Source organism: Microtus pennsylvanicus, chromosome 13 (assembly GCF_037038515.1).
Source record: "Microtus pennsylvanicus isolate mMicPen1 chromosome 13, mMicPen1.hap1, whole genome shotgun sequence".
NCBI lineage: Eukaryota > Metazoa > Chordata > Mammalia > Rodentia > Cricetidae > Microtus > Microtus pennsylvanicus.
Window position 1 is genome coordinate 25,876,859 of NC_134591.1, and position 26,377 is coordinate 25,903,235.

At 42.1% G+C, this 26,377-nt stretch overlaps 1 protein-coding gene across 1 annotated transcript in view; it reads left to right on the forward strand.

Moving 5' to 3' along the window:
• Positions 1-3,031: 3,031 nt before the first annotated feature.
• Focad (focadhesin) overlaps positions 3,032-26,377 on the forward strand; it is a 289,636-nt gene continuing 266,290 nt past the window's right edge. Inside the window, exon 1 of the mRNA XM_075946771.1 lies at positions 3,032-3,102. The gene's annotated coding sequence lies outside the window, so the exon portion shown is untranslated. The remainder of the gene's footprint in view (positions 3,103-26,377) is intronic.

Genomic DNA, 26,377 nt, shown 5'->3' on the forward strand with positions numbered 1-26,377 from the left:
TGGGGAGATGGCACAGCAGGTAAAGGCACTTGGCACCAAGCCTGACGATCTGAGTTGAATCCCGGGGACCACGCAGTGGAGGGAAAGAACTGACTTTTACAAGTTGTTCTCCGACCTCCTCACTCACACAATGGCACATGCACGACACCTCCACCACAATAAATAAATGCGATAAATATTTAAAAAGCAAGACATTTATTTGCAAATAGATGAGATGCATACAATATCATACACGTTTGAAACATATTTTGATTATTGAATGGTTATTTCTATTTAAAGCTGGCATGAAATCTAGACCATCTTCCATGGGTTTCCTGAATAAATGTAAATTCCACTCTCTGCATCCTCCAACCCTATCACCTCCTTATCCCCAACCTGGGAGGAAGAGACAGGAGGATTGCAAATTTGAATCTACTCAAATGTGTTTGTGTGTGTTGGGCTGGCAGTGGGGAAGAGGGTGTGCTGGGGGTGGGGGAAGCAGAGTCTTTGGAAAACAGTAGTTTTTGCAATGTAATACATTTATGGAAACTCAATGCATTTTCTAGCCCAGTACATGGCTTATATATTTCAGTCCCAAGTTAATAAAAATTTTGTTTCTGACAATTTCTGGAACTCTTTCTTTCTGGTCTTGTCAATGTGCTGGCTGCTAAATTGAACTCCAGGATAAGCTGGTTCCACACAGTTCTGGATTGCAATTTCAATCTTGCAATTGCGAAATTGTTGAAAGTTGCAGGGATGTTTTATTTGCATTTTTTATAACTAAAGCTTGCCTGAAGGTCAGAGAGTATAGCAGCTGCCCTGGTCAGCCTTACAGAACAGGCAGTGGCGACACACACTTTTAATACCAGTAGCCACACTAATTTGCCATAGGAACCAGGCTGTTGTGGTGTATACCTTTAATCCCAGCACTAGAGAGGAATATAAGACAGGAGAAGATAGCTCCCAGTCAGTCTCATTCTGAGGATTCCTGGAGACAGAGTCACCATTTCGGACTGAGGTAGAGGTAAGTGTCAGTGGCTGGCTGTTTTGCTTTTCTGACCTTCAGGTTGTACCCCTGAATATCTGATTCTGGGTTTCTGTTAATCGTGCAACAGAAAGCTAACTTCCAGTGCCATAGTATTAAGAGCTGGGGCTATCGCTCAGTGGTGGAGCTATGCAAAGTCTTGGGTTATCCCCAGCGTGGTAGGGGGTGGAATTGACAGAGAGGATGCACTGGGAGGTGATTGGATCATGATGACTCAATCCTCATGGACAGGATTAGTATCTTTATAAGAAAGGTTTGGCCAGTACTGATGAAGCATGTGCTGAGCACGTGAGAGGCTGAGGCAAGAGAATTATGAGTCAAAGTCAACTCAGCTACATAGTATTTTGTTTTATTTTTATTTTTAATTGTTTTAAAAAAATTGATCTATATAGTTTTCTCCGCTCTCCTCCCTTCCTCTCCCCTTCCCTTCTACCCTCTCCCATGGTCCCCATACTCCCAATTTACTCAGGAGATCTTGTCTTTTTCTACTTCCCATGTACATTAGATTCATGTATGTCTCTCTTAGGGTCCTCTTTGTTGTCTAGGTTCTCTGGGATTATGAATTGTAGGCTGTTCTTTTTTTTTTTTGCTTTATGTCTAAAAGCCACTTGTGAGTGAGTACATATTATATTTGTCTCTCTGGGTCTGGGTTACCTCACTCAAAATGATGTTTTCTAGAGCCATTCATTTGCCTGCAAATTTCAAGATATTTTTTTCTGCTGTGTAGTACTCCATTGTGTAAATGTACCACATTTTCCTTATGCATTCTTTGGTTGAGGGGCATCTAGATTATTTCCAGGTTCTGGCTATTACAAATAATGCTGCTATGAACATAGTACATGCTAATTCCAGCATTCCTTTAATTTTTAGCAGGGGTAGGTAGATCTCTGTGAGTTCAAGGACAGCCTGGTTTACATAGAGAGTTCTGGGACAGTCAGAGCTACAAAGTGAGACCCTGTCTGGAAACAACAACAGAAATATTGTAATAGAAGAAGACATTAAGAGGTCTAAAATTTGTACTTGTGCACTTGGAAAACTCATGGGAATACCATCAAACTAAGAAAATCAGAAAGGCAATTATAAACTTCACAGAATTTCCCCTAGGGTACAAGAGATTGACTACAGAAGCAGGTTCAAAATTAATTTAGATAAATTCTTACAGAATGAAAGCAGTATAAATTATTGGGAGATCTAGAGGTGGTCTGTGGAATATAATTATTTTGCTGAGGTGCCGTACAGAAACCAAGAATGACCTTGCAAATTTAACTTAGAACACTGCTTGCTAAGTTCCTATGATAGAACTATTGAGCTAGAATCTCTAGAGATGGCACCCAGGCTTCTTTTAAAGCTTCCTAATGTTTCTAAAAGTGCGCTGGGTTTCAGAAACAGCTAGGTAATAGACTGCTACCCCTTTTTAAATACTTTCCTTTTTTAGACAGCTTTTGTGTCTGCTGTGTTGTGCCAGGTATACCAGACTTCTGTGGGATCATCGCTCTCCACTTTGCTAAAAAAGATGCTTCGCTATATATAATACGCGTTAGATATCAATAATACGCTTGGTAAAGTTCTTTAAAAACAGTATTTCCTAGATCAAATCAGCAGAAATTTCCTGGCCTTGACGACTAAGCAAGCAGGACCAGCACAGCATTGTGAAGCGAAGGCTCTGAGCAGTAGCTACAGGAAGCAAGCAGATTCTGCTTTAAAATTTCTGAACCCTTGGCACTACCAGTACAGTACTCCGTCCCCCACCCCGCCCTCTCCCTCCCGCTTTACAAAAGTCTCCAAAGATCTAGAAGCTGCCCTGGGGCAGGCTGCCAACAGGACCCCCTGGCTCTGTGCTGTGACTGAGCCTAGCTCAGGTTACCCGCGCCCTCCCCCAACCCAGCGGCACTGCACCGTCCAAGAAGGGACGCGCAGGCGCACGAGTGGGGCGGACGCCCCAGTCGAGGAGGCGGGACTATCTTTTTGAATTCGGCTTTTTATTGGCTGTCTTTATCAGGCTCCGCCCCCTGGATGGCGGAGGCGGCGCGTGGGCCACGTCAGGCAGCCGTGCGGGCTGCTCCAGTGGCAGAAGTGAGGTAAGCCATGCGGCGTGGCTGGCTGTCCACCGGCAGCCACTGAGTGGGCAGCCGTCACATCAGGGCAGCCTGTAGCTGCTGCCACGGGAGCGAGGGCGGCCGAAGCTGGGGGACTTGGGCTGGGCTGCCGGCCGGTGGCGGAGCATGTGGCGGCAGGGCCGGGGCGGCGCGGGAGGCGGGCAGGGCTCTTGACCTGCTGCCCGTTCTGCTTAGCCTTGAGCGGTTCCCAGGTCTGCAGCGTCGGGGCCGGCTCGCTGTGGGGGCTTGGCGACCCAAGCGGCCGGCACGATTCGGATGGCTTACCTGCCCCAGGTTGCAGTGGTCCTTCTCCTTGACCCGGGCTCTATCTAGTCCGCGGCAGCGTAAGGGATACTGGTGCCCTCCTGCTTGGCCTGGGATAACTGCCCTCATTCCCTGGGACTCAGATGCAGGTTATGTCTGTCCTCTTGAATGCAAAGGCTATTGGGTGAGCAGAGTCTGATTTCTGCCTCAGGGCTCCGGCGTTGAAGGGTTTATACGGAGGCTTCCGAATGTCCAGCAGCTAGGTGGAGGTTTGCAGGCACCTGCCGTTTTGTAGCACTTACTCGGAGTTTGTTTCAGCTCTGGTGCCTTGACTCCTTGTTTGGAGGTTTTGAATTCAATGAAGTCATCCTCTCCATTATGCAGTCATTGACTCATTCATCGCAAACTTTTTAATCGAGTTCTTCGAACGACATTCCCTGTCTTTGCTTTCAGTTCATAGCCTGTGCCAGTGCGGGTGCCTGAGTTGATAAGATTTGAGATGGATTTTTCTTTTATTTTTCTCTTGCTGTTGATGTGGTTCTTTTTCAGGGTCTAGATTTAGATGCAAAAGCTGGAACCTCGTCCAAAGGTCCTTTTTACCTTCTAATAAACCTTAAAAGACATTGGCCCTGAGAGGGTAAATCCTAATAACTGTGCCGCAAAAGACCACAGACAGATGGGCTTCCTATCTGAAAAATGAAGGGGTGTGATCACAAGTGTTCTGTAATTTTGGAATATTCAAGGAGAGATGGGCATACGGCAGATTCACTGAACCGTCTTAGCAATTGGGAGCCGACTAAATTAAAAACACATAACACATTTTATGATTATGTATTTTTTGCTTCATTGACAAGTGATTCTGTTCACACTTGACTAGCAAGCAAGTGCATGGTTACAATTTTGATTGACACCCAATTTCTGCAAACAAAACACCAACCATGACTCATCTAAATTTTGAAGTGTAACAATCATGAACTTTCCAGTTACATGTGTGGAGACAAGTAGATAAGAATGCAATTTTCAAAGTCTTTGATTTGCTTTGGTAATACATGATAGCCAAAACATCTGCCTTATTTATTTATCAGGTTAATCTTATCAATGGTTACCATTCCTTCCATGTTAATATCTTGCTTAGTTTTTTAATTAAAATATTTAGACATTTATTGCTTCTTGTACACATTTTGTGGGTTGTAATTGCTTGGTAAATCTAATTGAGGCCTGATAACCCAAAAGTAAATAAGTTGTTACTTCAAAGTAAAGAAATTCCTGTGGAGATGTAATGGTTTTTCATATGGTGATTAATGGCACTTACTAGTAGAGAAGTTTTCCCTATTTTAGTGTTGAATAATTTCTAAGGTAACTATTTTGATATTTTGAGCTTCGTGATACCTTTTGGCATTGTTCATAAACTGTTAGTTGAATTAATATTAGGGGTATAAAATCTATTGCAGTCACTACTAGGTGTAAGTATAGTATATAGAGCTCTTTCATATGACAAAATAGCTTTAGAAGACTACATTAAATCTGTGATTCATAAATAGCGGTAACCTGGGTAGAGCTTATGTGTACCATTTCCACCATGGGAAATAAGAATTGCTAAACTACTAGGGCAAGTGATGTTTGTCAGCTTCCTCTATTTAAATGATTAACACAGACTTTTTCAACAGTCTTAATCTCATTCATTTTCAACACTAGATTAAAATATTTTAATGTATGGTCTTTTAATTTTTTAATCTGTATCAAGTCACATTGAAAGTAATACAATGGCATTTGTTATTTTTTTCATCTTGCTAATTTTTTTCTTTTATTCACTCTGAGTATGCACTGTTTGTTTTATTATTTGTATAGATGAGGATGACCTTGAGCTTCTGATTGTCCTGCCTCAACCTACACAGTGCTGAAATTAAGGCAAATGCCATCCTTTCTGGTGTATCGCTTGCTGGGGATCGAAATCAATACCAAAAGTACCTTTTAAATAGGTTTTTATTATAGTTGTTATTAATTTTATATTATTATTAGTTATTGTTTTTGCGTGTTTACATAAGTCCAGGTCCTTGTGAAAGCCAGAGGCATCAGATCCTTTGAATCTGTAGTTATAGGCGGTTGTGAGCCACCTGATGTGAGTGCTGGGAGCCAAACTTGAATACTCAGTCTTCTAGCAATATGTACTCTTTTTTCCTCCATTTATTTATTTATTTAAAATTTCTACCTTCTCCCATTCTCTCATTTCCCTCCCAGTCCCCCCTCCCCCTCGCTCTCCAGACATAATAGAAGTCAGGGTACCCTGCCTTGTGGAAAGTCCAAGACTCCCTCTCCATCCAGGTCTAGGAATGTGTGCATCCAAACAGACTAGGCTCCCAAAAACCCAGTACATGCAGTACAATCAAAATCCAGTGTCATTATCATTGGCTTCTCCGTCCGTCCTCATTGTCAGCCACATTCAGAGAGTCTGGTTTGATCACATGCTCGTTCAGACCCTGTCTCTCTAGGCATTTGAGTAGTTTGATCATTTAGAGCCCTTAACTTATGAAGAGGTTAAAAGCCCCAAAATTTTATTGTAAGTTGAAAATATTGTATATCAAAAACGCATGAGGAATGAACATGATGTGTAATTGTGTGGCCAAGACAGGCGGCTAGCCTGTAGAGTTTGAGGCTAGCCTGGTCTACAAAGTGAACTCCAGGCCAGCTGGTGCTACACAGTGAGAATCTGTCTGGCTCAGTGGATAAAGTGCTTGCTATGAGAACTGGAGTTTGGATTCCCTAACACCCATGTAGATTGTAAATAAATGAGTGCCTGAAATCACAACATGAAACAGCTAAGTCAGAAGATCCCTGGTGCAAGCTCCTTCTCTAAACTGGCTGGAACTGACCAGCCGTGGGTTCAGTGAGAAACACTGCCACGGTAGATAAAATGGAGTCTGATTGTGGAAACCACTTGGTGTTAATTTCGAGTCTCCACACAAATGCGCATGTGCCCATGTCCACATATGTACCTACACGCATAGCAATACTCACGCGTACATTTATAGAACACACATATGTGCCAAAAACAAAAGTAAAAGTGCATGAAGAACATTTCTTGAGTGTTGGGGAGGTGCTCTGTTGGCAGAGTGCACGTTGCAGTCTGGAGGACGTCTGTTTGAAGTCCTCTGTGTTTAAAAATAAATCTGGGTGTGGGGTCTTGCAGTCATAATCCTAGTGAAGGGAAGCTGAAGACAAGTGGATTCCTGAATCTTGGTGGCCAGTCTGCCTAGCCTGCTTGACCAGTGCCAGGCCTCTGAAAACCCTGACATCTGAGGTTCTTTTTGGCTTCTACCACCACATGTCCATGGGCACACTGCATGCACACCCACACACCTGCACATAATCTATTTAGTATACCTAGTTTGCTGATCATCGTGGCCTGTTTACCCTTGTGATCCAGTGGCCGACTGGAAGCTGCTGATTGCTGCCGCCTTCCAAAACGCCCAGCAACATGCTCCGTGTGTTGCTGGCTGAGAAAAAGATCATAATCAAATTCCGAGATGCAGTTTCTACTGAGTGTGTATTGCTTTCACACCATTGTGAAGCTGAACAGAAACGTCAGTCAGATCATTTCAAGTCAAGGACTGTATTAAGATTGTCTCACCTTAACTGGGCGGTGGTGGTACACACCTTTAAACCCAGCACTCAGGAGGTAGAGGCAGGTGGATCTCTGAGCTTGAGGCCAGCTTGGTCTACAAACTAGTTCCAGGACAGTCAAAGTTACACAAAGAAACCCTGTTTCCCCCATTACCCCCCCCCAAGATTGTCCCATTTTTGACTTTAAAGTTTGACAGTTGGCTCTGGGAGCTGTGATGTCTACCTGTAGCACAGCCCTGGATACTCAGGACAGTGAGGCAAGATGATCGCTTGAGCCCGGGATTTTGGTGCAACACCACACAGCGTAGTGAGATCCCACCCTCTCTTATAGAAATAAAGAAGAAAGGCTGCACAATTCCTTGTTGTTTTTGGTGGGAAAACGTTTATTTAGAACAAAGTAAGGTGAGTTATTTATTTATTGATTTACTTCTTAAAGATATAGTCTTACTATATGTATCATGTATCTCACTATGTATATCAGACTGGCCTCAAACTCACAGAGAACCATCTACCACTTCTGAATGCTGGGATTAAATATTTTTTTTAAATGACTTATCTTTTCATTTTCCTGGAGACCAATAAATCGTTCCATCCAAGCAAGTAGACTGAATATTTTAGTTCTTTTTAGTGTCCCACAGTATGGCTTCCAGCCTCTATTTAGTCAGAAGAATGGTTCCTTGCTAATTTGGTGGATGAACATGTTGAATAAATGTTATAATTGTGTGTGTGTTATAACTGTAGTTTTATACTGTTTTCTTTCTTGAATCCCAGCACTTGGGAAGCAGGGGCAGGCAGATATTTGTGAGTTCAAGGTCAGCTTGGATAGTTAGTTTCAAGAAAAGAAAAGCCTTTTTCTTTGGTCCACTTGCTATCAAGATTTACTTTAAATTTTACTGTTTAACAGTCATTGAGTATGCTGGTTACTAAACTAAAGCTTCGGTTTCTAGTATCTGCTGTTTAGGACTCAATTAGTGAGCGGGGACAGAGGACAGGCTTTGTATTTTGAGTTTTGAAGCATTTAAATAAATGGAACTTTTTCTTGTACGGCTGTGCATGTGCACTTGTGTGAGTACAGATGAGTGTGCTGTGGAGCAATGTGAGTTACAGGACATGGGTGCTGTGAGCCTAACCCAGGTGCTCTGAAAGGACTCCCTGTACTTTTAACCACAGAGCCATCTCTTCAACCTAGAGTAGAGACTTTTAAAAAAGGATTTTTAAAAGCCTTTGTTTTTATTGTATATTTATGGGTATTTTGCCTGTATGTATGACTTTGCACTATTGTGTATGCAGTGCCCAAGGAGGTGAGAAAAAAAGCATTGGATTTCCTGGAACTGGAGTTACAGTTGTAAGCCAGCATGTAGGAACTGGGAATTAAACCTAGGTCTTCTGGAAGAGCAGCTAGACCTCTTAACTACTGAGGCATCTCTCCATCTCTGCATTAAAGGCTTTTAAACATGAAATATTTAGTTTACAGTTGATTTTTGAGATACAACCTCACTATAAGGAGGCATGTATATCAGAATTTAAGCCTTTAGGGTCCTGATGGGATGTAGGGCTCAGGCTGATATGGAACAACAAGAATGGTGTGTTGGGTGCATCACCTACCTGAACACTGATACAGGTGATAACTAATGGGGGAGGAGAAGAGGTAGGCTTGTGATCTTGGTTTTTGAAGTTTTTGAGTGCCTGTTAGTAGGAACAGGGGTGTTAGCTCCACTTACAATGTGAATCTTGAAGTTCAGAAAGTTGATTCATCTCTGATGTGGGCCACCAAGCATGGGAAGCTATTTTCACCAGGTTGTAGATATAGGGGAACATCTTATAAACAGCCAAGGATGTAAGAACATTTATTGATCAGTATTGGAGTCCAAAAGGTTGGGAGAGAGGAAAGAGTGTTTAGTAGTGGGCGGAAGGCATCTTTAAAGTGTTGTGGCAGGCTGGCTCAGTTTGTAAAATACCTGCTTCACAAGCATGAAGACCTGAATTGAGATCTCCAGGACCCACATAAAAGCTGGTGTGATCATGTACCAAGTTGGTAAGCCCTGGGGTGAGACCCTGCTCCAAAAAAATAAGGCAGAGGATGGTGAAGGATGACATCAGTGTGGACCTCTGGCCTTCACATATGTGCACATGCATGCACACACACCTGTATACACATGTGCACACAGTCACATGAACAGTTACATAGCCTCCACCATGCGCACATGTGAAAACACACATGTATCCACATTGGGTGACTTACAGCTGTCTAGAACTCACATTGCACTGGGTCTGATTCTCTTTTCTGATCTCTAGGCACCTACACTTTTTTTGGTTTTTCGAGACAAGGTTTTTCTGTAGCTTTGGAGCCTGTCCTGGAACTAGCTCTTGTAGACCAGGCTACACAGAGATCCGCCTGCCTCTGCCTCCCGAGTGCTGGGATTAAAGATTTGCTTCCGGCGGCACCTACACTCTTGTGGTGCATATAAGTCCATGTAAATACACACACAAACACACACACATACTCGCGAAATAATAGTTTATCCCAATAGTCTTCAGATTTAATGTATAGAGGTGGAGAATTAGTTTACTTTTGAAATGAGTCAAGTAGCAGTCACTTTGAAAAGGGATATTGATGTGGAATACCCTTCTGTATGTTGTGACTATGTTTTATTACCATTGATTAATAAAGAAGCTGCTTTAGCCTATGGCAGGGCAGAATATAGCTAGGTGGAAAATACAAACATATATAGGGAGAAAGAAGGTGGAGTCAGGGAGATGCCAGCAGCCACTGAAGTAATATAAAATAATAGAAATGGGTTGATATAAGTTATAAGAGCTAGTTAAGCTGGGCAGTGGTGGCAGACACCTTTAATCCCAGCACTCGGGAGGCAGTGACAAGCAGATCTATGTGAGTTTGAGACCATCCTGGTTTATAGAGCGAGTTCCAGGATAGGCTTCAAACCTACAGAGAAACCATGTCTTGAAAAACAAAAACAAAACCCAATAAAACAAAACCAAAGAGCTAGTTAATAACAAGCCAAACAGTTTGTAATTAATGTTAAGCCTCAGAGTGGTTATTTGGGAACTGGCAGGTGGGAGAGAAACCCCTAGTTACAGGGTGTATATCAAGAATGAATGACATTTAAGACCGTGGCTTGGCCTCCTCTCTCCTTTTTCCTCCTCCCTTTCCCTTCCCTTCCCAGGACCTCTCCAATGTTAGACAAGCACTCTACGACTGAACTATGCTCTCAGCCAACCATAGCTTTCACCTTTCTTGTGTTTTGAGACAAAGTGTTGCTATATACCCTAGACTAGCCTTGAACTCTTGGCAATCCTCCTTAGTTTTTCAGGTGCTATGATTATATGTCATGGCTGGTTATCTTTCTAGTTAATGTCATTTGCCTTTCTGCCTATAATAATGTCAGTATAACAGCCAGAGTAATTTTTTTTTAAATGTGAGTTGTATTTCTTCTTTTTTTGCCTGAATTCCTATAATGGCTTTTTTGAGCCTTGGGCTCAATGTCATTCCTTGAGCCTTGGGCTCAATATCATCTCTGTTCGTGAGCCTTTTCTTGCCTGTCTCCCATAAAACCGGAACCCTTTCTTTTTTTTTTTTGCCACCTCCTTAAAAGGACAGAGTCGGTCTTTCTAGTTACCTAAAAGATTTGCTATGATCTGACCCATTTTTGGCCACTTTACTGCACTTCCACCTCAGTCAATTATTTTCAGATGAGCTTGTTCCTCATTCACACGAGACATGTTCTCACATGGGGTTTTTGTCTTGCTTTTTCCCCACTGCCTGGAGTTCTGTTCTCTTTCGAGACTGTGGCCTGCTCTGCTTCATTACCTCCTTGAGCCTTGGGCTCAGTGTCATCTCTGTTCGTGAGCCTTTTCTTGCCTGTCTCCCATAAAACCGGAACCCTTTCTTACTGTCCCTTCTTTTCCTGTCCTTGGCTGCATTTTCACAGGGCTGTGACATACCGTTTTGCTGCTGCTTGCCTTCTCTCCTAAGATCGTAATCTAGCAGGGTGGGAGCCTCTGTCTGCCGTGCTTCCTACAGTGCCTGCTGCACAGGTTTCTCTTCCATGTCTTATGGAAAAGCCCTAGAACTAATTGTGAGCTGTCATGTGAGGATAATTTTGGCTTCCTGTACCAGATACCTTAGTGATCCACTTCTTAATTTTGATTTTTTTTTTTTAAGGTCTGCTGGCTGAAAGGTGGCTTAGTGTTATAAGTGTTTACTGTTCTCTCGAGGAACTAAATTCAGTTCCCAGCAGCTTACAGCCACCTGTATCTACAGCTCTAGGAGGACCTGACACTTCTGGCCTACATCAAGGCTCTTTATCTTTTGCAAGAAAAAAACTATCATGGTTTTCTTTAAGTGCATTGGGTGATTGCCGTTGGCACAGAGCAGAAATATCGCTTTGTGGTTTATGTCAGTTATGTTTACGACAAAGCTGATGGCTAGAGTTGTAGCTTAGCTGGAGAACGCTTGCCCAGAATGTACAAGGCTGTGGTGGTTTGATTCTGTAGCACTGCAAAAGACAAACCAAGTCAAAACAAAAGCCAAGCTGATGGGTGGGCCTGTGACTCAGTTGATAGAGTTCTTGCCTGTCCTGGCATGTGTGAAACTCTGGGTTATATCCCCAGTGTGACATCATGGGGGTGGAGTGTCCCAGCACTCAGGAAGCAGAGGCAGAAAGATTAGAAGGTCAAGGCTATTCTAGGCTATTTGGGAGATCCTGGCTAGCCTGAGCTGCCCAAGACACCATCTTAGCCAACCTACCCACCAGCCAGTCAATACAACAACAGTAACACCGAAATAAAACTGAGTGGCTGATGTGAGAGGGCTGCAGTATAAGGTAGACAAAGTTAAAATCTTTTTTAAATTTTTGAAATTTCTTCCCCTCCAAATTATCAACTGAGCATATCCGATGAGAGATGTTTTGCTATTCAAAATAAAAGTATTTTAAATTTTAATATATGGCATAATCATCTTATAAAATCAGTTTGAACCATGAAATTATGATAATGAGCATAACATTTAAAGTGAATGATTCTGAATAAAATTTATAATCTCTTAAGTGCCTCATTTTCTTTTGTTGCATGCCATTAACAAAATCTTCTTTCACACAGAGGAGTGATACATGATTATATATATTTTAAAACAATGAATATTGAAATCTTAACTCTTAGTTACTTATTTTGCCCATTTTAGTCTTTCAAATTCCATGTTTATTTATTTTCTTTTGTGCGTGTGAGTGCATGTGTCTGTATGGAGTGCACATGCTTATCATAGTGTGAATGTAGCTATCGGAGGACAGCTTGTGGGAGCGGCTATCCTTCCACTTTGTGGGTTCTTTGGGTTAGATTCATGTTGTCAGGACTGGTAGTGAGCGCCTTTGCCTGCTGAGCCATCCTTGTGTCCATTTTCTTTCTTTTGCTTTTCCCCCATTTTTTCGAAGTAGGGTTTCACTGTATAGCTCCAGCTCTTTGGAACTTGCTATGTAGACCAGGCAGGCCTTGAACTTATAGAGATCTACTTATCTCTGTTTCCCAAGTGCTGAGATTAAAGGTGTGCGCCACCATGCCAGGCCCAGCTTGCTTGCTTGCTTGCTTGCTTGCTTGCTTGCTTGCTTGCTTGCTTCCTCCCTCCCTCCCTCCCTCCCTCCCTCCTTCCCTCCCTCCCTCCCTCTCTTTCTTTTTTCTTTTCCCTCCTATTTTTTTAATTTGAAGATAGATTTTTTTTTCTCATACAAATACATCTACTCCCAGCTCCCTACCTCTCCCCTCTTCCTGATCCACTTCCCTTCTCTCTCCCTTTAGAAAATAGCAGCCCTCCAAGAGACAACAATGAGAAAAAAAGACAAGGCAAGAGCTCTTCCATTGAAACTGGACAAGTAAACCCAACAGGAAGAAAAGAGTTCTGGGAACAGGCGAAAGAATCAGAGATGGACTTCACCCGCTGTTAGGAGTCCTACAAGCTAACAGTCACAGCATACATACACAGGCCCCATGCTTGCCTCTTCAGTCTCAATGAGTCCATATACGCCCTGCTTAGTTGATTCACTGGGCTGTGTTTTCCAGTGTCCTTCAATCCCTCTGACTCCTATACTCTCTCTTCCCCTTCTTCCTCGAGATTCCCTCAGCTTCGAGGGGAGGGACCTGATGGAGACCTCCAATTTATACTTTCTCTCTGAGTAATTCTCACTGTAGGTCTCTGCATATGCTCCCATCTGCTGTTGGAGGAAGCTTGTCTGATGATGACAGACAAGGTACCAATCTATGAGTATAGCAGACTATCATTAGGAATCATTTTATTGATTTTTTTGTCCTTTTTTTTTTGCCAGTTGTATTTGGTTCTATGCTAGGCCTTTGGGCTAGCCAGTCTCTGGTTCATGGCCATTCAGGTAATGTCAAGCATGGGCTCCCTCTCATAGAGAGGGCCTCAAGTTAAATCAGACATTGGTTGGCTACTTTCCCAAGTTCTGTGCCACTATTGCTCAAAGGATTTGTGTCTGGATCGGTGTCCAGGTTTCTTTTTTCATAGTCTGCAGAGTACCTCCCCTAACCCAAAAGACTAAACATAGGGGTGAGTGCTCCATATAGCTTTACCTCTGTGTGTTCAATGAGCTATGTGGATGTTGTCCTTGGCAATGGAGCCCTGCTCTCAGTGTTTGGAGAGAGACCCTCTGTCCTAGCATTGGCTTGGGTTGTTTAGGAATCTCCACAGGACCCCCTTGGCCAACAACTCCACAGAATACAACACAGTCCCACCGCTGGAAGTCTTGCTTCGCTATAAGAGATGGCCATTTCAGACTCTGTGCCCTCCATTACTAGGAATTCTCAGTAGGATTACTCTCATAGATTCTAGGAAGTTCCCTTTGAATTAGGTTCCTAACCCCCCGCCCCAGATATGATTCCTTCTGCTTCTGTTTCCACCTGCTCCCAGTCCACACACAAAATTATTTCCTCTTCCCAGGGAGTTCCATTCACCTCTCCTGGAGCCCTCCTCTTTACCTAACCTCTCTGGGTCTGAGGATTGTAGCTTGATTATTGTTTACATAACAGCTAATATCTGCTTATCAGTGACTACATACTATATTGGTCTTTGTGAGTCTGGGCTACACCTCTCAGGATGATTTTTTTCTAGATGCATCCATTGGCCTGCAAGTTTCTTGATGTATTTTTTTAAGAGTTGAGTAATACTCCATTGTTAAATGTATCACATTTTGTTATTGATTCTTTCATTGAGAGACACATGTAGGTAGTTTCCAGTTTCTGTCTATTATGAATATGCTTCCATGAACATAGTTGAGCATAGTTACGGTAGGATGGAGCATTCTTTGGGTATATGCCCAAGAGTGGTATACCTGCCACTTGAGGTAGATCAATTCTCGGTGTTCTGAGGAGTTGCCATATTGATTTCCATAGTGGCTGTACAAGTTTGCACTCCTACCAGCAATGGAGGAGTGTGTATCACCCTGCCAGGCCCATTTTCTTTCTTCTTTAAAGCATCTTACTGTGGAAAATTTCAAATGCAACATGAATAAAGAGTTATATAAGTTAACTTAATTTCACCAAATTATTTTGTCAATCTCATGTTAGTTTTAACATTTATCTACTACAACCCATCATACGTTTGCCTATTTATTTCCTCTTTCTTTAGCTTTGTGTGTGTGTGTGTGTGTGTACACATGCATACACAGTCTTGGTGTGTAACTCATGCTGGTCTTGAATTTGTAATCCTTTGTTGCTGCCAGTCCAGCTCTGGGATTACAGGTCTGTGCCATCATGCCCAACTAGTTTATAGGGTTTTAAAACTGCAGGATACCTAGTGCTTAGAGGGTTAGTGAGGCTTTGCAGCAAGGCAGAAGTAGATGGGCTTGGCAGATGTTGCTAGTAGCAGTGGAGCTGTGTATGTATTCATTGTGACTCCTGAATGCAGCCAAGCATATAAGTCCCAGCATTTGTTGTGTGTAGTCAAGGGTAGTTCCAAATAACAAATAACTATGTACTCTAATCTTGGCATTATTTGCTGTGTAGTTTTTTTTTTTTTTACAGAGATGGACAGAAACAAATCATACTCTAAGGATTTAGGAGGCTCACATGTCATTGTATTATTTTAAAAACAGATGAATAACTGCTTAGTTGTCTACATTTTAGTATCGTTTCTGCTTTCTTCCCATTATCTGACCCATAGCTTATGGATTCTATATTACCTTTTTCTAGCAGTCCACCATATCCAGTTTACCAAGAATGTTTAAAAAATTGGCTTACTCAGCCTGCCACTGAAACTTGTATCCTTGGCTAGGTGAACTCGTGTAGATGGTGACTGTAATTAATAACAATGTGTTCTGGACCTTGGAGGGAGGTGTACTTGCTGCTCAAAGCAGGAGGTCTTGAGTTCAAAAACTGTATCACTTCCTGCCCCACATCCTCCAAACATCCCTGTAGACTTCCATGTGCACTGGTCTGTATATACACATATACAGTGGTGTGTACACGTAGACACCTGCACATACCACACATGCCACACATGTACTTACAGAATAAACTTATACTTAAAAAACATACTGTATTGTGTACTAGAACCTAGTGAGAGTAGTTGTCAGCTGTCCTAAACCTGCCTTCGCCACAGGTAACTATGAGGTGATGGAATGCTAGACTGATTGAAATGACCAGTTCACAACATATACATACATCAAAACCTTTATGCCCTAAGCATATATAATTAAACCTCTTTTTATTACTGTTGTTATTATTACTGTCGGGGTTGGGGGAAGTGATGTGCCAATGTGGAAGTCAGAAGAGAATTTTCAGTTCTCTACTTCGGGGATCAAACTCAGGTTCCCAGATTTGCATGGCAAGCACTTTAACCTTTTAACCTGCTGAATCATCTTGCTAGCTCAGAAGGTGTGTGCTTGTGTGTGTGTGTGTGTGTGTGTGTGTGTGTGTGTGTGTATCTAATGAAACAAGATCTTATTATATAGCCCTGGCTGGCCTCAAACTTATTATATAGTCCAGGCTGGCCTTGAACTTCACCACACCCATCCTGTATATATAATTTTTTAAATTGTCAATAAAACCTCAGTACGATATAGAAAAATGTAAAAGCATAAATGAAAATATATATCGAAAGTCTAACTCGTCACTGTCTCCTGATATGTCTATACATTCCCCTATATTCTTCTTGCCTATCTAACAAACTTACCCTCTCTCCCTCCCTTCATTGGGTCTCATGTGGTCAAGACTGGCCTCTAACTCAAACCTACTATATTCCCAAGGGGAACCTTAAACTAATGTTTATCCTTCTTCTACCTCTTGCATTCTGGGATTACAGGGCTATACCACTGGGTATGTCCAGTTTTTATAAATGCTAGGGCTCAAACCCACGGCTTCATGCATGCTAGGTAGCACTTGCCCATGGAGCTATGGGCCTAGCTCCTCTTCTGTATTATGGTAGTAACCTCATAACAGGGGCCTCATTTCCCTTCTTCTTCTTCTTTTTTTTTGGGGGGGGGGTGTATTCACTTAGGAGCTGTGATAATCTTTAGAAAATGTCAGCCAAACATGTTTCTGTCCCACATACTCTAGTACTTGCAATATTGGCTCAGAGATGTGCATGTCTCGCAGCAAAATCCCTGTAAGCCCTAAGGTGACCGGATGCTGCTTCATCTTCCAGTTTCACTTCCCAGCTGCCTCATCTTGAGCCAACAAAACTGGTGTCTTAGATAGAGGATGCTAAGCATCCTCTGCCTCCGGCCGTTTCTCTCAGTGTTTAAGATTTTTATCATTAGTTGTGTGTATCTGTTTGTGTCTCAGTGTGTGCACGCATGCACAGCTATGTGGGTGCCCACTGAGGCCGGAAGTGTCAGGTCCTTCCAGAGCTGGAGTTACAGGTAGCTGTGAGCTGCCAGTTATGGGTTTTGGGAACTGAATTTGGGTTCTCTAGAGAACAGTAAACTCTCACAACTACAGAGCCACCTTTCAGTTCCCCAAAGACTTTCTTTATTCTTTAACAGATGCTAACATGTGAAGACTGTCCTCGTTCTTACCTACTAATGACAGCAACTTTGCCTTTGCCGATACTATGTTGTATGTCTATTAGAAAATCTATATAAACGAAATCTTCCTGCTGCAGTTTTGCCAGCTAAAATTTTGTGCCCTCTACTGATTAAGTGACTCGAGAATGTTGAGCACCCTGGAGGAAGACAATTTTTCTTCAGAGGCAGATGATGAGTCTCCTGACAAACAGTTTAGCACCAAGTGTAATTCCATTAGATTACTTGTTTGGAGTTGTGCAGGGCCGTCACAGCTCCTAATAACTCATAGGTGTGGCTTTCTCATCACATAGTACTTAGTAAGAGGCATAATTGGATCAAATGAGACTCTTTTTTAGCCTTGGTGCTATGATGAAATTGCCTTTTAGGTAGGTGATAAAAGACCATGGCTTCCAGTGATTTTTATTGAGAGTAAAATAATTTATCTTATGCCTTTATTTGGATATAATTAATAACTCCATTGTAATGAAAGAAAATAATATATACCCATTGTAAGAAAAAATTAACATAGCAAAGATAATGACAAACGTAATAGAATATTATCATAATATCACCTATTATGCTCTTAGCAGAGATAACCTGTTTGTTTACTTTATTCTTTTTCTCTCTTTTTTATTCTGTTGTAAGCATTTCTTTCACATGCATGTATGTATGATATGTGTGTGTGTTTCAGAGGCTAGCCTTAGGTGTCAGTCCTCATCCATCTTGATGGAGAGAGAGCCTCTCACTGTGACTGCTGCAGATGCCGTGCCAGCTGACCTGTGAGTGGACGAGTGTCCTGTCTTCTGCTCTCAAGGTTTGGGTAGTCTCGTTCTGGGATTAGGTGCTTAAGCTGTGTCCAGCTTTTTCTTTTCCTCCTCCCTTTTAAAAGGATTTATTTCCATTATTTAAAAAAGTATATGTATAGCTGGGCCACTGTGACACACACCTTTAATCCCAGCACTCAGGAGGCAGAGACAGGTGGATCTCTGTGAGTTTGAGGCCAGCCTGTTCTATAGAATAAGTTCCAGAACAGCTAAGACTGTCACAGAGAAACCCTGTCTCAAGAAAGAAAAGTATGTGTGTGTCTGTTTTGGGGTCTGTGCACACAAGTGCAGGTGCCAGAGAAATCATAAAAAGTGTAGATCCCCTGGGGCTGGCGTTATAGGTAGTTGTGAGCTTCCCAACACCAACACAGACCCAGTTGGGCAGATTTCTCTATAAGAGCAGTATGTACTCTAAATCACTGAACCATCTCTCTAGACCTTTGCATCCAGCTTTCCTGGGTCTCGGGGTCCATGCTCAGCCCTTAGGAGCGGCTAGGAGAAAGCTAACTCTCCCAGAGTGGTTTAGGTTTTGGCCTATGCTGGGCTTTCATCTAGTCTGCATCTACTTAGTCTTTCACTTCTAACAGGCTAAAACGTTCCATTAAGACTATTTATGTTAAAATAGGGTATTGGCTTAAAAATTTATAAAATTAAATTCTTGTAAGCAGCTGTGTATTATTTTGTAACATCTGTCTGAAAACAATCTGAGAACAGGGCATGGTGGCATATGACTTTTATCCCAGCATTTGGGAGGCAGAGGCAGGCCAGCCTGTCTATGTAAGCCAGCCAGGGTTAAATGGTGAGACTCTGTCTCAAAAAACAGAAAACAAAACAAAACAAAAACACCCACAAACAATAGCACACCACTTCTCCCCACTTCAGAAGGATGTGAGGCTTTGAGGACAATCTGGCTGATATTCATCATTCCTTTGATCACCAGGGATAAGTCAGCTAACCTGGCTCGCTGGAGGCAGGACAGGGAGGGGTGGGGGGGCATCTTTTTCATTCATCATCACACCAGGTGCATCCATCCCTCTGGGAGCTCCACAGGACCATTTTATAGAGCAGGACCATCCTCAAGAATGCATTGCATGTTGGAGACCCTGGGTTCACCCCAGTGCCAGAGAGACAAGCAAACACAAAATACTAAGCCAAACCCTAAAACGGGAACGAACCTAAGTTAACTTTACCCGTAGGTATTCAGCAATCTGTCCTTTACACGTTGGATGTAAGTATTTCCTTCCAGGCTCATCTTCTGATTCTTCATGCTGTTTGTTATCTCTTTTGATGAAGAACTATTTACTCCTGATTTCCTGCCCAGAATGGCACAGAAGGTTAGTCATGTATCAGGTTATCAAGAATCCTACCAAGAAATCTGGCCAGGAAAAAATGGTAGCTGATTTTAGAAAAGATTAGTAAGTGTTACTGCTTTGGGTAATTATATGTTTAAAATGCCTTTTACCCCAGTGGGAAGTACAGCGAAGACTGCTGTGTGCTTTGAAAGGGTTGTGATGTAGAGCGGATTAAGAGCTTGGCCGTGATAAATGATAGCTGTCAACTGCAGCGTTCATGTAAAACCTAGGATGCATTCATGGAACAGACTCATTTTCCATCCCCATCAGGGTCAGCTGCAAACAGTGAAGGAAGCTTCTGAGCTTTTGCATGTGTTTTGAATTTTTAAAAAGCATGCCCAAATGAAAAACAGTGTATTTAATAACATCCCAGAATTTTGTTTATTTGAGCTTTGGGTTTTGCTAAAGTTTACCTTTGTACAACCTATACAGCAGTAATTTCCTTAACTAAAAGAAGAGCTTCCAATAAGGGGTAAGTGAACCAATTATTTACCAACATGTTGGCAGCTGAATTCACATGTTATATTAATGTGGAAATAAAGTTATTTGAAAATTTATTGTTTTCTTGTTTCCTGTCACTTGTTTTAGTTTTTGCTTTTGAGCCTTAATTAGTGAGAAAGAGGTAGTAATTCTTAGAACTGGAGAGGGACCACATGGTTGAGAGTGCTTGTCCCACCATCATGAGGGCTGCAGTTTGAATCCCAGCATCCATATTGCATGCTGAGCTTGCCACACAAACATCTGTAATCCCAACACTGAGCTGGGCAACTGGGATTTCCTGGCTTTTAGACTATGTGAGACTTGAGTGCTGGGTTCAAGGAGAGACTCTGTCTCAGAGAAACAGGCGGAGAGTGATGGAGGAGGACACCTGATGTCATTTTTTGGCTGCTGTGAAACACTGCTGTGTACATATGTGTGCATATAAACATGCACACACACACAAAAGTAAATATTAAAGATGTAAATTCTCTTATTTTTTTCATTTTGTGCTTTGGTCAGCTGCTCATGATTCTAATAGTTTTTGACCTTATTTTTATCAGATACTGTACTAAACATGGTAATTCAACAGACATTAATCAGCTGCTTATATTGTAGCCCTGCAATGGTGAGTAAGATGCAGAAACTTGAGACCCAAACGTGTAGCGTAATTATTTAGTAGCTTTCGAGAGAGAGGAGCTCTTTGTGTTTGGTCCACTTCCTCACTGGCATCCAGGGTCTGATCACATGCAGGTATTGCACAGATGAGAATGACCGCTTCTAAGTGAGAAGTCCTCCATGTCTTGAGCAGGAAGGAACATTAGAGACAACTGCCTTCCCAGTGTGTTCTCTCTACACCATATACATGTATTCCCTTTGCCTGGAATACAATGTCAAGTTGTAGTTTAAGCCCTGAGGTAGCTACAGGAACTGAGAAGGAATATGCAGTAGCTTCCTCTAGATCAGTGACTCTCAACCTTCATAATTCTGCAGCTTTTTAATACAGTTCTTCATGTTATGGTGATTCCCAACCATGAAATTACTTTTGTTGCTACTTCATAACTGTTAACTTTGCTTCTGTCATGAACTGTAATGGGGGAAAAAAACCCCTCTTTTTTCCGAAGGTCTGAGGCAACCCCTGTGAAAGGGTCACTTAAAAGGGGTCTCGACCCATAGGTTTAGAACCACTGTTCTAGATCATTGTGCTTTGGGCATTTGTTTCTTCCCGAACACTCCACTGATATTGCAAACCCCGAGTTTATGTATGCAAACTCATCTGTCCATATATTTCCCTGTTTAATCGAGCCGTGCTTTGAACTGTCACATGGTGCCCTTAAAGAGGTGGTGCTAGTTCAGTGTGGTAGTGTCTGAGTAAGCACTTAGGGGCTTAGTTGCTCTCCCCTATTTTAATAATAATGTTCTTATGTATGTATGTATGTATGTATGTATTTATTTATTTATTTATTTATTTATTATGTATACAATATTCTGTCTACATGTATGCCTACAGGCCAGAAGTGGGCACCAGACGTCATTATAGATGGTTGTGAGCCACCATGTGGTTGCTGGGAATTGAACTCAGGACCCTTGGAAGAGCAGGCAATGCTCTTAACCGCTGAGCCATCTCTCCAGCCCAATAATAATGTTCTTATTAAAGAAAATGGTCTGGGTGTGGTGTTTTTAGGCTTTCACTGCATTCAAAGACAGCGATTTGCATTTGCAGCTCTGGGAATTTGATACTCTATATACAAACCTAGTTTTTCTTCAGAGATTTCCCTCATTCCTGAAGTAATATAACAGCTAGAATCAGGCTAAGAATAGCACTAGCCAGCGTTTGAAAAGGGTTTGCTATGTGTTTGACTTTGAGTGAAAGACTTCAGTCATTATCTTAAGTTTTCAGAAACTCACTGCCAGCTATGCTTGATAGAGGAGTGGTAGTGTGAGAAAGAAGGACTCCCATAGATGCATTTATTGGGATGCTTGGTCACCAGCAGGTAGAACTTGTAGGAAGGGCTAGGAGCTGTGGCCTTATTGGAGGAAATGTGTTGCTAAGGATGAACTTGAGGTTTCAAGGCCTGTGCTCTCTGCCTTCTGCTTTTGGTTCAAGATGTGAGCTCTCCACTGCTCCTGCCTTCACTTTATCATTATTTGCTCTAGAGCTGGAACTGTAAGCTCAACTAAACACTGTCTTTGTCCTGGCCTTTTATCACAGTCATAGAAAAGTAACTAATACAAGTGGTTAAACAGGAGATTTGGAGATAGACTCCGAGTATGTTATGGCTAATCTTGGTTATCAATGTGACATATCTGGGAAGAAAGAACCCCCATTAGGGAATTGGCTCCATTAGATTGCCTCGTGGACAAGTCTGCAGGACATTTTCTTGATTGCTAGTTGATGTTGGAGGACTCAGCTCACTGTGAGCGGTGCCATCCTTGCACAGTTGAGCCTGGGCTGTATCAGAAAGCTAGTTGAGCGAGTTAGCAATAGGCAATAAGCAGCTGTCTTCCTTGGCTTCCCTTCAGGATGGGCTGTAAGTCATAAGCCACATAAGCCCTTTCCTCCCCCAAGTTGATTTTGGTGATGTTATTCATCAAAGCAGCAACAACCAAATAGCCAAAATAGTAGTCTGTACTCTGCTTCTTTACACAGACAACTGGGACCTCCCTGCCTCACTTGCTTTTCCACACAGACATGAAGATAATAGTGTTCCTAAGGTGGGGTGCTTGCTCCTTGTGAGAGAATCCTTGCAGAGTAGCCGCGGTGCTTGTTTGCCACATGGTAAAGTTTTCAATAAATTCTGCTTGTAAATAGTGCCATATGACCACAGGCAAATCCCTTAAACCAATGTAAACGGCTCCTGAGATCTTACTCCGAGTGTTTTTGGAGTTGTTAAGTCTAACATGATTTCTAGGTTCTCTGATGGCCTCTTTGTTTGCCTAGCGAGTCTCTATGACTATGAACTGGCTGTATGGGGCTCTAGCCGTTAAAAACAGATGTTCCTGCTTTCAAGAGTCTGCATTTCACTGAACTGGTGGTGGGTGCAGTAGGGTGGAGAAGTAGAAAGAAGTATCAGTGACTTGAGATTATGGTTAAAAGCTGTGAAAAATTAGGCGAGGGCCAGCCTGTTCTAGACTTTCAGGGCTACATAGTGCTATCTTGTCAAAAAACAAAACAAGCTTGGCAGTGGTGGTGCACACCTTTAATTCCAGCACTTGGGAGGCAGAGGCAGGTGGATCTCTGAGTTCGAGGCCAGCCTGGTCTACAAGAGCTAGCTCCAGGACAGTCTCCAAAGCTACAGAGAAACCCTGTCTCGAAAAGAGAGAGAGAGAGAGAACAAAACAAAACCCCCAAAGAAAAACCTCAAACCAACCGATAACAACAACCACAATACAACAACTCCCCCAACCGACCAAACAAAAAAATCAGAGCCCCAAAGTTAAAAAGAGCCCAAGATTTCCTATTCAGATTCTAGTTAACTTTTAACTCACATGATCAACAATACAGTGAGGAATTTTGAGGTTGAGTGGTATAACGGGGTAGGGGAGGCTCAGGGGAGTGGAAAGGAGAAGCAAGGGCAAGAATGCTTGGGAATGAGAGGTCCAGCCCTAGACACAGAAAGTGTTGGAGGGCTTGAAGGAGCAAGCTGAAGGGAGGTCAGTGGGGCTGAAGTTCTCTGAGGAGACTGGGTCACATTAGGCCTTTGGGTTATGGTAAGGCAATGGGTTCTATTTTAAATGCAGTGGGAACCTACTGAGCAGTTTTGAACTGGAGCTATAGGTAGTTGTGAGCCTTCTGATGTGCTGGGACAAGCAAGTGCTTTTGAACACTAAGCTGTCTTTCCAGCCCCACAGGACAGCCCTGTCTGTGATTACTTTCTTTTGTGATTGTTGTCACTTAGTGTGCACTAGGGGGAGAGTCTCTTGGTCCATTTGGGGCTACGTTGGTTATGGTAATAATAGAGAAATTTGCTGTACAATTCTGTTTTTGATTTGGTCTTCTGCTTTTAGTCACACTAAGTATGCCAGTTAAAACCACTAAGCTATAACTTTTCTATTCTGCATGAATTTAGTAATTTAATTTCATGAGAAATAACAAATGAGTTTGATTGGTCACTTTGTAGCAATCAAGAAAAAATATTGCCATTAAGCCTGTAATTGGTCTGCAGGATTCTTTCCAAGAGTAAGGCCTTATTTTGATGTGAGAAATAACCAAGAGACTGAAAAATTACTCTGGCTATGTTTTCCTTTGAAAATGAGTAAGTTTTAAAACAGTCTCAAAATTAATTAAATATATCTGCTTAAAATAAACTGGCCATTTTCAATATTAGGTAGAAGTGGTAAGCAAAATCTTCCATCTTTAGTTTTTCTCTTAGTTTTTGCTGCTCACATCTTATGAATCCTTTAACGATAGATTTTAATACTTAAAGTGATTTAGTTATCAGAACATTATTCTCAATCATTTCTTCTCATTCATTCCTCTCCTCACTGAGACAGGGTCTCAATATGTTGCTCTGCCTAGCATGGAACTCACTGTGTGGACCAGGCTGGCGCTGAACTCAGGGAGATCCTTCTGCCTTTGCCTTCTTAGTATTGTGATTAGCTGGGTATAACATCAGGTCTTGGTGTGGGAAGTCCTTCTGTATATGTGTTGTTTTTATTGGTTAATGAATAAAGAAACTGCTTTGGCCTGTGATAAGGTAGAATAGAGCTAGGCGGGGGTGGGGGAGTAGGGAGGAATTAAACTGAATGCTGGGAGAAAGAAGGCGGAGTCATGGGGAGCCATGGAGCTGCCAGAAGAGAAAGATGTTAGCTGCCAGTTGGAACCTTGCCAGTAGGCCATGACCATTGTGGTAAAATATAAAATAATAGAAATGGGTTAATTTAAGGTATAAGAGTAAGCCAGCAGTACGCTTAAGCGATTGGCCAAGCAGTGATTTAAATAATATAGTTTATGTGTGGTTATTTTGGCTTTTTTTTTTGAGACTATGTATCTTGTAGCCCAGGCTGTCCTAGAACTCACTCTGTAGCTGAGGATGACCTTGAACTCTGGATCTTCCCACCTCTACCTTCTAAGTGCTTACTAATGTAATTAAGGGGTTACTGGTGTGTAACACCATGTCTGTATTCCTTTTACCCCCCTTGAGACAAACTCTCACTATGTAGCTTTGGTTGTCCTGGAATTCACTCTTGTAGACCAGGCTGGCTCCCATCTCCCAGACGTGGTGAGATGAAAGATACACATCATGATCTGCAGTTATACTCCTGACTTCTTAGACTATGTAAGATGTGAATAAGATTTTTGTATTTGTAACTTGGCTATTCTGGAGGCTAAGACAGGAGAGTCTCTTGGGTTCAAAAGTTCCAGGTTAGCCCAAGAGACTGAAAATCTCTCTAAACAAACAGATCTCCACTAAACATCACAAAATGTTTTTTTTTTTTTGTGGAAAATTAGAAAATGCAGGTGAGCAAACCTCCAAAAGCCACACCCACATTTGGTTTCCAAGTTTTTACTTTTTATTTTTTAAAATCAATTAAATTTATTCATTTATTCTACATCCTGACTGCAGTTTCCCCTCCTTCCTCTTCTCCCATACTCTCCCCTCCCTCCACCTTCTTTCACCCCCATCCACTCCTCCTGTTTTTGTTCAGAAAGGGGCAGGCCTCTCATGGGTATCTAGGAAGCAGGCCTGTCAAGTTGAGGTAGGACTAAGCTGCTCTTGTATGAAGCTGGGCAAGGCAACCCAGAATGAGGAATAGGTTCCCAAAAGCCAGCCAAAGTGAGGGACAGTCCCTGCACCCACTGCGGACTCTGAGTAGTTTCCAGGTTTTTTAATGCGCATATTTTGAAACCAGACTAGTTAGGCTGGTCTTTGCCTCTTTAATGTGGTGCTATGAGTTGAACTCTGGTCCTCTGCAAAGGCAGCAAGTGTTCTTAACTGCTGAGCTGTCTCTCTAGCCCCTATTAGTGCTATTATGTTTATTTTGAGACAGGATCTCACTGTGTAACCCTGGCTGGCCTTGAACTCAAGATCCTCCTGCCTTAGCTTCCTGCATTGTAAAGATTTTATGAATCTTTGTATGAACATAAGAATGTTCAAAAAGGTTTCATACTGAGCATTTTGAATAATCATTCTCTGTTAAAGGAAACATGTTACCATTTGGAAAAAATGCTTTCTTTGAGGATTTAGATTGACTACTATAAAAATTTTATTCCTGGGACAAGACCTTAGATTTTTAAGAAGCAACCATTTTTTTTCATCTGTATTCTCTTAAGCATTTAACATGTAAATGTGCAATATGGTATTTAAATTCAAGGCTGGAGAAAGTACTGTAACAGGTCGAGCATTATTCAGTCAGTGGTTTTGTTTCTTATTTCAGTGACTTACTCTCCTGGGCAGCAGTCAGTTCCAATTTCTGGTCTTTGATCTTATTTTAGGTTTCCATTTAAAATCTGTGGGGATAAGTTAGAAGAAACTAAACAGTAAAGATCGGTTTGATTGTATTTGATGCACTTAGGGAAGTTGCAACCATGGAGATCATCACAGTCAACTCATAGCCACCATTTATTCAGTACTTGAAGTGTAGGCTGACATATTTAAGGCTGAGTAGCCCCATGGTTGTTATGGATGGTCTAGTGGATTGAATCCTGATTGGAGAGTTTGTAGCATTTCTCTTCTCACCCCAACTCTTG